Raw genomic sequence first — 12,319 nt, 5'->3', positions numbered from 1 at the left:
GGAGGGGGCGGGCGGCTCGAGAGGTCATGCCGGCCGTCGAGCCAATCAGGGAGAGAGTGAATGGTGGGCGTCGAAAGACCGCGGGCGAGCGGCCAATGGGAAACGCTGTAAGAAAGGAAGAGCAACGGGCGCGGCGCGCATGCGCAGTGCGATCTGGCGCAGCTGGGAGGGTGGCGCCTTGTGCTTCCGCATTGGTTCCGAGCGGGTTCCACGAGCGCTTGGAAGGCGCTGTGTTGTCGAGCCCTCGCGCCCAGGTGCTCGGGGACTTTGGCTGTGTGGTTGATGCGCTCCTCTCCGGTGCCCGTTCTCCTTGAAAACACTATTTCCGGGCATTTAGCTCCGGGCATTATAGTTTTGTTCCGCGGAGGCCCAAAAAGCAACTGGCTACTGTCACAAAAGCCGCTGGTTTCCTTTTTGGAGCAATTGCTCCTTAAGCACCATCTCGCTGACACCGTGTTAGCCCCAGGGGACTGGGCACCTGGTCATGTGCTGCGTGTTGTGGGGACAGGAACATGGCCCGTCTGTCCAACAGTTACCTCATTGCCTACCTGTGAGAGGTGAGGCAGAAGTGCTGAATCATTTACAAACCCTGATGGTCTCTGAATCCTTCCATACCATTAAGTCAGGGCCAGGGCTGAGACACAGGAATAGGCAAACTGGGTGGCTGCCCAGGCCCAGACAGAAAGGGGGGCCGAAAATGGTTATTTTTGTTCCATTATCTGATTATTATTATCATTATCTCTGGTAAAAAGGGGCCCTATACTAAAAGTTAGCCCAGAACCTAGGTACAGTGCTGGTTGGGGCCTTTTGAGGCATCAGGTCAATGAGTGATTCTTCCCTTTGGGATACTGCTGCAATCACAATTTCATCTTGCATCATAAGAAGCAGATGTGTTTTTTCCTGACTGTGGGACACAAATGAGGCCATGGTGGTGTCCCACCACAGCTTCTGCCAGACACTTGCATGTCATGGGCCCTGATGTGGATCTCCCCGAGTCCTGTGAATACATCTTGCCACTCATCTTGATATTGTTCTGCAGGTGTGATTTTAAACAGCTTTCCTAATCATCACTAACTGCTTTCCGTACCTAGTAGCAACTGTCAATATCTGCCTTTGGTGCCAGCACTGAGACTATATTTGTTCTTGCCAAGTCAGCTAATAGTTCTTCAATTACAGGAATGAGGTAGTGAGCTCTTTTTAGTGCTTTGCTAAGTTGCTTCCACCAAATGTGAAGCTTTGTCCAACTTTCCAGCCTTTATTATGGCATAAGTAATGATGCCTTTTTTCTTGTTTGCTTTATTGATCCTTTACTTTTCCTTTAAAAGAGGACAGGTACAGAAATGGCTCATTAGTTTTAGCTGTGTCCAGGTATCACATGCCTGAAAGACATCCTAGTCCTTCCAAAACATCATGGTGATGATCTTTTAGCACCCTTAGGATATCCCAACCTATTTTCTGCTTCACATATACCTTTTGTTACTCTGTGGAACTATTGCACGACTGATTTCCCCCAGGTTTATGTTACAAAATTAATTAACAAAAATGCTTTCTGGCATAATTTTCAGTCTTTTAAGGAGTGTGTAAGAAGCCTTAATTAATGTGCATTACTTCATTCTCTTTACCATAAACATTTTAAACTGAAACGAGGTATCCAGGTTGTAGCCATATTGGTCTAGAGGAAAAAGCAATCAGGGCTTGTGGACAGAGATGATATCTTTTATTAGACCAACAAGATTTTTGCCAAAAAAAAATTCTTTAACTGCAAGCTTTTGGGCACAAACACCCATCATCAGGCATCAGAGAAAAGATTGTAAAAGTTCTTCTGGGTAGAAATAAGAGTTAATATTTCATAAGATTTCACAGAGGGATCAATAGATGGAAAAACCCTCTGGACAGCAGTACTTAGCTGGTAAGGAGTCTTAGCTCTCCTCTGAGGCTGTGATGATGCAAATTACCTTAGACAAAGGCAGGCGCAGGATCTTAGGTTTCAGGTGGTCAAAGTAAACTGAAGTGATGTATGTGTGCCTGATGCTACAGATTAAATAAAGTGTTTAAGCTTTACATTTAAATGGGAATGGAAATTACATGCTTTTAAGTGTAATGAGAAGACATGTCAAAGCCAAGTTTCAAGTAGACATACAAAAAACTAGAACTCTTGGTTCCAAAATGATACCTTTTATTAGACCAACTGGAAAATGGCAAGAGAGTTTCAAGTACACATGCACACAAGCTGATTCACACAAGCACATTCACTACAGCTATAGCCACCAGAGGGTGTCTACTCCCCTTTTTATCATTTACATTAAACTCTAATGTAGGTCACAATCCTCCTGCAGCTGCTGAAATCAGCTGAAGGAACGTAACTGGTTCCATTTGGTGTGCAAAAAAAGCCTGCATCTCCAAGCCTGCTTTTCAAAATTCCTTCTCTTGATGTTCCCTTGAGTCATGGTTCTCCTGCCCCTCATTTCAGCTCCACTCAGTTGTTGCTTCTGCATATTCCTGACTAGCACATTCCTAACCTTGATATCCCTCCAAGTCCTTTAATTTCTAAAGATCATCTGAAGATCTTTGAAAAATTCTATAATTTTTGGCTCTGGACTTTGCTCTCTAAAAAGATCCTTTATAGATTAAATCAGAGGGCATTTACAAAGATACCATACAAATGTGCTTGCAAATATATAAGCCATACCTTTTATGGCAGCTGTTAGGGAAGGAAGTGAAAATAGATCTCTCCATTTCTTTCCAAAGTTAGGAGAGTGCATGTTACTGGCTCCCATAATATGAAGAGGGAGGGAAGAGGTTACAGTCTAGGAATAGGAAGAAACAAAAGGGCAGTGAGATATGTCTGAGCATTCATCAGAGAAGAAACAGAGTTGCTGCACTGGTGCCTTTCCCCCACAGATACCATTAAACGCTTTGTGACAATGATGAGTACCCTCATTAATTTTTGGCAGGACTTGTGCTTATAGTTGCTCAACAAAAACTAGTTTTGCTTTGCAAAAAGAATATTTGTCTTAAAGAGGAATCTTTTGTTCAGTTCAATAATTATAAACAGGGATGTCACCCTGAACAGTGACCCCTATATTTAATTTCTTGGCCTCATTGCTAAAACTAGCTTAATGCCAGTAATGGAAGTTCAGAGGAAAGATTTGGGATGGGAGCAATTAAGCTAGGTCATCACCTCCAAATGATTCATATACCTCTCCCCACCCTGTCAGATGGTAATGATTTTCCCTCACCACTAGATTGAACTGAATTCAAAGCTGTGACTTAGAAGTGAAAAATTCTATGGTCTGGCCTTAATTAGCCACTGCCACGTATTTTAATGTTATTTTTTCTAGAAATGCTTGAGCATTTTTCTTCATATTTGAGAAGATCAAACTGAATGGCTGATCGTCTGGCATTTCAGTCCTCCTCAATTGGTTTTTTTTTTTGCTTTACTATCAGTTTGGATTTGATCTTGGAAAGTGCTAAGCTCATAAGAAGCCTAATTTCCATCGACTTGAGATACTTACCATCTTTTAAAATCAGGACTATCCTGACCATGCTTTTTCTTAAACTAGTCCTGCTTGTGGTTCCATAGTACCACCAATATGTTGAACTGTACACTTAAAAGTTTGATGTGATCTATACACTGCCGTTCCAGAAGTATCAACTGACTCACTATGACAGTCATTTACTATAATAATAGGTGCAGTAATCATTACATCTTTTTTTATAAGGACTATCAGCAAGTCAGGCTGTAAGTAACTAGAAAAACACACAATATATTTTATGGTGTTACACAGTGTAACCCCGGGCGCAACACTACCCACACCCTCACCTGAACAGTGGGATTCTGGGGTGCCCGGTAGCCCTGCTCAGCTCCCTGGGTAGCTGCTGTAGGGTCCCTGAGCAGAGAGCCTCCCCTAACAATCAAAACAATCTTGCAGACCATTATAAAACTATTTACAGAATTTAATTATTTACAAGATAATATATAACTAATACAATAAAACCAATAATGTTACACAAACATAACCCGGCAATTGTGGCTCAAGGGTTAATACACCTCAGACCAGGGGAAGGTATACAAATTACCCAGGATAAATAAGGAACAAACAAATAAATTGATACACCAACTAATAAACTGTCTACAACTTACACACTCAGCTATAACTTGTATGCTCCAGGGTAACTATGAGGACCCTGTGTACACTGCCCCAACTTGGTTTCTCAGGGAGGACTACTTCTGTGTCCTTGGCATAGAAGCCATGGGCGTTCCCTGCTGCTGACATCCCTCTCAGGAGCTCCAGGGGTCTCAGTGCAACAGGTGGTGGCTCCTCCCCTATGATCCCTGGAAGAAAGCTTATTCCTGCATAGGCCCTTGCCCCTGGCACAGCAGGGAGCAGTGTCTGGGCTGCACCTTGTAGCAGTTTCCCTGCCCAGCACAGCCTCACACCACCTGGCACAGACAGCCCCTCCCTGGGTCCTGCCTGCACCGGGGCTTCTGGTGGGCTGCAGCAGCCCCCAGCCTCTCTAGCCCAGTGCTTCCCTGGCACACTCAAGCTGTTCCTCCCCAGATGCCTTTTCACTCATGAAGCAAACCAGGGCAGTTTCCCCCGGGGTCTTGTGCCCCACTCCCCTGCTGGGCTCACTCAGCCACGCAGGGGCTTGCAGGAGGGTCTTCCCAGGCTCAGAGTCTCCAGGCAGGCAGGTCCTCTCTTGTGCCTGCCCTGCAGGGCTCCAAGGGGGAAGGGAAGAAGAACAAATACAGTGCATCACTCTCAGTGCAGCCTCTAGCTGCCACCTCTGCAGGGCTCTGGCAGGGGTTCTCCAAGGGACAGCCATGGCAAGATCCTTTTCCTGACCTCCAGTCCATCTCTCAACCACTTTCTCTCCCCTTTGTTCTCCTCCCCGGGAAAAAACTTCTTCCCCTTTTATACAAATCCTCTCAGCCAATCCCAGGCAAGGACTCTTCCCTGGCTCTTGCTAATGTCCCTCTCATTCAAACCCCTCTGGGGTTACATCACTCCTCCCACTTCAAAGAGGGCTCCCTTCAGAGCAGCTTCACTCTGTGGTAAAAATATAGCATAATCTATACATCCTGCTTTTATAATTGCTTCTGCATATTATCACTATTGCTTCTGCTAAGGCATGTAGGCCAATGATAGATTTACGAGTAGCACTAAACTTCTGCAGACAGAGCCAGGAACAGATGCAATAAATAACTCCTTACGAGAGATAAGAGAAGAGGGACAGAGAAAACTGTTGATGTAAAGAAATCAGACCCTGACCGAAGGATGACCGAGAGGGGCTTAAGGACTGCCCCAGGGAGGGGATTTAAGATGTAAATGAGACATGTATGTAAACCGTCATGGAACATGTAACTGCTAGACATATGATGCAAGACGTAATACTTAGGCTGCCAATAATCACGCGACACGTTGAAATCTATTGTTTATGTTAGCTATAAAAAGAAACCTCAGACCCTGTTTGGGGTTGACTCTGATTTGAGCGACTAGCTCCCTTGTCGATCTGTTTGCAAACAATAAATTTGAAATTGGATCCAGCCTGTGTGTGTGACTCTCTCCTAGAGGTGGATTGGACAAGCCTCCAGGGGCACGAAACTAGCAGTTTGTGCAACAACTCGCCCTCAGGGGAAACAGTGTCCCTACTGGGACAAACTCTCTCTCTCTGTCTCTCTCCACACTTTGTCCCTCTGCAGAGCAGCCCTTCCTATCCCTTTGGGTGGGTCCATTTTTGATGCTGCTACAACAGTAAGGTTAAAGATAAGAAAAACAAAATAAAAACCAAGCAGGTCAATATCCCAACTGGAAAGACTGCTACTCTGGCCCAGTAAACAAGAAGATCCTCCAATCATCTCCAGAAGTATGAGAATGCATAATAACATTACAATTGTAGAAGGGTGTTTGTACTCAAAAGCTTGCAGAGAACAATGTTTCCAACTATTTTGTTGGTCTAATAAAAGATATCACGTTTACCCAAAGAACCTTTTCTGCCTATGTCCTTAGACAACACGGCTACAACCAACAACCCTAAGAAAAACAGCAGCACTTAATAAGTCTTTTGTATCTTAGAAATACTTTGTATATTTGAATGCAAATTGTCTTTGGAATGCAAATATTATGTAAAAGACTCTTGCATCAGATACTTACCTTAGGCTCCAGGAAATCAGAGGTGAATGCACTGGCTAGGAAAGCTGCAGGTTCATCATCATTGACCATCCCTCACAGTCAAGGATGACCAGTCCTACAGGTCAAGTAAAGGGTTATAGATGAGTCTGTTAATGGGTAAGGCAGATGATCCTAGAGCCATAGGCTCTCTGGCAGACACCACAGGTGGTGGTTAAAGGGAGGGTTGGACCACAGATTTCTTGATTTTGTTTCCTTTCCTTCGGTTTCTGTCATTTTTCTGCCTCTAGGGAGAGACTGTTTTCCTTAAAGTAAAATGTACCTTCTCTCACAAGGCATTGCCATGTAGCCCTTTCCCAGGCTAGTTTTTCCCAATTTGTGATGTCAATGCCACACTTAATGTTGCCTTGAGGGTGTCCTGAAAGCATTTGAGGGTGTCCTTGAAGTGTTTCCTCTGGCCCCCCATGTGTTCTTTGTCCTTGGCTGATTTCGGAGTACAACCAGTCCTCGGACTTATGACACAATTGGTTCCTGAATACTTAAGTTGAAACATTGTAACTCAGAACCAATTTTCTCATAAGAAATAATGTTATAAATGGGGGATTGGTTTCTGAACCAAGGCCCAATACCCTATTTTCACTAAAAATACCCCAGAATTTTGTACTCGATCAATTATAGATGAGTAATATAGCCACATTAATGAATTTATATTGTAAATAGCAATCATATTGATTTGGAAGGACTTATTTGAGGGGACTTCACTGGACTTTTTGAAAGGCTCTTGGTTGGACTTTTTCAAGGGTTCTTGGCTGGAGTCTTCTCAGAAGTCTTGGCTGCAGGTTTTTCTGGAGTCTTGTCTGCTTTCTTAAAGACAGTGTCCAAGGCAATTTGGACAGATGTTCTCCAGGGAGAAGAGCGACACAGGAAACTTGTTCACTAGCATGGTATTGCATCACATCAAGCATTGCAAAGTCAAAACTGATGTGATAAAGTTGAAACGGTGTCAATTTATAAACCTTGTAAGTGCAAAATGTTGTAACTCCAAACGTTGTAAGTCGAAGACTACCTGTAAAGCAATTGTTCTGGTAAATGTACATCAGGCACATGCACACAATGCCCTGTCCACCACAGCTAATGTTGAATAATCAATGCTTCCATATTGGTGGTGTTAGCATTGATAAGGATATTGGCATTTGTGCAATGATCTTCCAACTTTATGCCAAGGATCTTTCAGAAGTAGTGCTGGTGAAGGTGGTCCCTGTAGGCCACCCAAGCTTCACAGCCATAGAGAAGAGTTGGGGTTACCACAGCCTTCCCTATGACTGTGAATGATTAATAAGAACAATAATAAGAACAATTCTATTATATAGGAATTACATTCTTATATATTCTATAATATAATCTTTATTATATAAGAATTCTATAAATTCTATTATATAAGAACAGCCACAGATTATGTGTGTTGAGGGTTACGCGATTAATTGACTTTGGCAACAGGTTTCTCACTTGAATTATAATTACACCAAAAGTCTCGATATCTGATAGTATCTGAGCTTGATGACCTATTTTACCAGTGTTTCCAAGGAAACTGCCTCCTTTGCTCTCACTGCACCTCTTAGCACCTAGGCAGAGTGAAGTAACAGCAGGAAACAGATTGGCTTTGAGCAGAGGGGACACAGTGAGTAACAGCTAGAAACAGAGGGAGAAAGAGACCAGCTAAGATGGACAAGGGCAGAAAAGTGTCTGTTATACACCCTTCTCTCCAGAACTGAGAAATGAGCCCAGGAGTCCTAAGTCTTAATATTCCTTTGATGCTGTAAAGAAAATCTGTGAAGCCCACTGACAAAACAAGTCTTATTGTTCTCTAGTGCCCAATCCTCTCCGAAGACTGTAGCTTACAAATGTTACCAGTTACCTCTCTAGCCTAAGTGGCGTAAGTCATTGTTGTCATCCAATGGTTCTAGCCTTGCTGCTGAACACTGGGGGTCATAATGGCTCTACACAATAGAATGTCTGTGATTTTTCTTTTTTCTTCTTCTTTTTTACAGTTTCCTTTTTTTAAAACTTAAGAAATTACACAGAAATCCTAAAAGACTATTAGAGTTACAAAGCTAAGGGCTCAGACATTAGGAAGCTGTTAAGACAGAACTAAAATTGCTAGTGCACACATCATTTGGGCCCCTTGTGTGTATAACAAGTCTTTACTAACTAAATCATGTACATTTTTTTTCTATAGGACCTCTGTCTCCTGCCCATACTCAATGTGCCAGATGGATGGTGCTTAGAAAACAAATCAGGGTTGTGCAGTGAACATGGCAATGTTGTTTGTAGGAAGTTGGAAGGTGTCCAATGTCTGAAGCAGAGGACGGCAGGGAAAGAAAGGAAGGTCTTAAGGTTAAAGCAATCAAGTGCTGCCCTGCAGAATGGGATTCTACACTTGTATGCCCCATGCAGAGCTGTTACATAATAGTCAGGAAGTCACTTAAAAATATGCCTTCCTAGCTAGTCATTTAACTGTGGATTCTTCCATTTCTTATCCTTGTTGCCCAACAAAGACTCCGAGGACAGATTTTCATAAACGATGAATACTTACAACAGTAAGAGAAATCAGTTAGAGCTGTGGTTTGAACACTAGAAGTGCTATGAAAACGCAAGCTGCCTCAGGTCATCCACCCAAACTGACAATTTGGACAGTTTGAGCCCTTTTCTCTTTGTACCTCTATTCCCACCTCTAAAAACAAGGATAACAACAGCATAGTGTCTCAGAGAGTATTTTGAAGAAAACAAAAATTAATGTTTGTGAAGCACTTAAATATTTTAGGGAGAAACTCCAGAGAAAAGTCCATAAGGAAATTAATAGTTATATAATACACGATAACGCTGGTATATGATAAGACAGACCTGGGGTCCCATATAGAACAATGAGAATAAAAAAGTAATATTAATTCCACAAGTCCCATCTATCCTGTGCACCGAATGAGGTAGGATTTTTACAGAAAAAACCCGGCATGCAATTAAAGACTATTTCATAATGCATACATACAAAGATTGCAGAAGAAAACGTAATTCTGGCTTTCTCTAACTTTCTCATACTTATCACTGCAGGTTTTACAATGTCATTTACCTTATATTTACTTTGAAGTGGAATGTACAATGTTACAAGTACTGAGCAAGTATGCAGGAAAGCAGGGTGCCTGCTTTAGCAAATCTAACTTCCCATCCAAAGTAATAATTTTAGAACCAGAGCATCCATTGCTATATAGACTAGAGTGACAATGTTATTTCCCCCCCCTCCCTTTTTTGCTAACACATTAAAACTACAACTGTTTTATCTATACTAGGATTTTAACATGTATTAATAAACCTGAGGCTATTAAGACATCACAACAATAATTTATTTCCTAATACAAACATGGTCTGCATGTCCCCATCATCTCTGCCCCGTATCTTTTGCCTTAAGCTTATTTTCATTGTTTTCTCTGTCTTCATCCCTCTCAGACAGATGAACGAAAGCTACAAAAGGCTAGTCATTCTACCCTGCAAGCAACAGAAACACACAAACTGCTGCTACCTAGCTCATCACAGTTATAAACTGTTTTAAAGAGACATGTACCTCTTTCTCAGGCTTTATCTACACCAGGTAGTTGTATCAATGTAACTATATCAATTGTATCAACTATATCATTTTAGGGATTGTTTATGCACATCAATCTACCGGTTTAACTTCACATTTGATTATGATTTGCACTGTTGAATTAAAGCAGTGTAAAATGTGTGGATATTCTTTTAAGTCAGTTATGAACAGATTGAAGGTAGACAATGATAATCCATTCTTACACCAAAATAAAAGTGTCTACAAAATGGTTTGCACCAGTTTAATAAACAAAGTAAATGATACTGGTCAAGTTTCAGTACAGACAAGACCTGATTTTGTAAGTTTGGTGCAACCTCTTAAACACTTTTTTGGTCGAAGAGCACCTTTTAGTGATTTGTTTTCGATTGACTTTACCAGCTACAATTAAAATAATGATTTACCTATTCTGTATGCATTTCTCATGCAGATAAGAATGTAATTGGAGTCGCATTAAATAGCTCATTCCATTCTGCTGTCCATTTAGTCACTAAAGCGAGAAAATAAAAAACAATGGAAGAAAAAATCAGAAAAGGAAAGCAAGAGAAGAGGTGGAAAAGTTTAAGATGTGAACAGTGGAACAGAAAAAGTGGATAGAAACAATTGAAAGTATACAACGTCCTAACCTGACATGTCACAATTACTAGTCAGATGTGCTTGAGAGCCCTTCATTTGCTCTTGATGCACCCAGAAGACAGCAAACCTGACTTTCTGGCTCAAAGGATTCTATACTGCATCCACTCTTACACTGCATCTCTGAGGCTGCAGGCTTCCTATTAAATGCCCAAGCAGGTTTGGCACCCATAAAATCTTACCCTCCAGGGACCTGCAACAAGAGTACAGTGACTTAAAACATTTCTATAAGACAAAACATTATTTAGAAGTGGACTGGCTAAGTTCATGGAGGACACCAAATTATGGGGAAGTGTGGTCACTCTAGAGGACAGGCTGGCAATTCAGACTGACCTGGACAGGCTTGCAAGGTGGGCAGATAAAAATCTGATGATGTTCAACATGGAGAAATGCAAGGTGCTCTACCTTGGGAGAAAAAACTCACATCATACTTATAGGCTCAGCAGTGCTACGCTCACTAGCACCACCACGGAAAGAGACTTGGGGGTCACGATTGACCACAAGATGAACATGAGCTACCAACATGATGCTGCAGCTTGCAAAGCAAATAAAACTCTGGCTTGTATCTATCAATGCATTTCAACCAAGACCCAAGAAATCATCCTCCCACTTTACTCAGCCTTGGTGAGGCCTCAGCTGGAGTACTGCATCCAATTCTGAGCTCCACACTTTAGAAAGGATGTGGAGAAGCTTGAGAGAGTCCAGAGAAGAGCCACGCACAAGATTAGAGGTCAAGAGAACAGGTCTTATGAGGAGCTGAGGGGCATGGGACTCTTCAGCCTGGAGAAGTGAAGGCTCAGCCTATAAGTATACAAGGGATGTGCATCAGGAACTAGGGGAATGTCTGTTCACCAGGGCACCCCAAGGGAAGATAAGGTCTAACAGTCACAAACTGCTGGAAGACCGTTTAAACTGGACATAAGGAAAAACTTCTTTACTGTCTGAATCTCCAGAGTCTGGAATAGACTTCCCCAAAAAGTGGTGCAAACACCTACTCTGGATACCTTTAAGAAACGCCTGGATGGTTATTTTGCTGGGGTGATCTGACCCTAGCTGACTTCCTGCCCCTTGGGCAGGGGGCTGGACCCGATGATTTTGCGAGGTCCCTTCCAGCCGTAATGTCTATGAAATCTATTAATTAAAAGCTTAGAAGGGAGCAAGTAGATTATGATGAGCCATGAAGTCAAGTGACTCCCTCAGTGCTGCCCGACTAGCAATACCACTGCCAGGCAGGTGGTGTTAAACTTTGGGTGGAGCAGGCATCAAAGCAGGGTGTAAGTGTGCCAGTGCACCCCCACCATGCACCCCTCCAGAATGTGCTTCTTCATAGACTATACAAGGCAGCACACATTAACCATTATACCTTCTTGCTGTTTACAGTCAGCATGAGAGTGATGCTGATGCTGTAGCTGTGATGACCCAGAAATGTAGCGAGAGGCAAGGAATGTATATTGTCAGCATTTCATAGAAACAGGATGTTGGCTGCTGGGGTTCTCCTGCTTTACCTGTGTTGGGCCTTAGGTCTGTGTGGTGTCAGGTTGACAGGAGTCTCACGTAGCTTTTAGATGACAGTTGTATGGGATGGTTTGGATAGGGCTAGTCCTACCTCAGGCAGGGAGTTGAACTAGACCTGCATTTCTCAACCCATAGGTTGTGACCCAATAGTGGGTTGTAAGAATATATGAAAGGGTTGCAAACAAACTTTAAAAAATGGATCAACAAACTTTGAAACTGGATTCTCCTTTAAAGGAAAAAAAAACATGAGAAACTGGCTTTTCCCTTGCAGATTGGCAGAGTTCCAGCCTACAAGGGGTTGCTTGGGGCCCCCCCATACTCCACACATACACCGCTACCCTACACAGCCAACCCTTGCCCCACAAACTGGGGGACTGTGGCCTGGGGGCGGGGGGGGGGGCAGGAT

Source organism: Alligator sinensis, unplaced genomic scaffold, assembly GCF_000455745.1.
Source record: "Alligator sinensis unplaced genomic scaffold, ASM45574v1 scaffold225_1, whole genome shotgun sequence".
Lineage (NCBI taxonomy): Eukaryota > Metazoa > Chordata > Crocodylia > Alligatoridae > Alligator > Alligator sinensis.
This window is presented reverse-complemented; position numbering follows the sequence as displayed.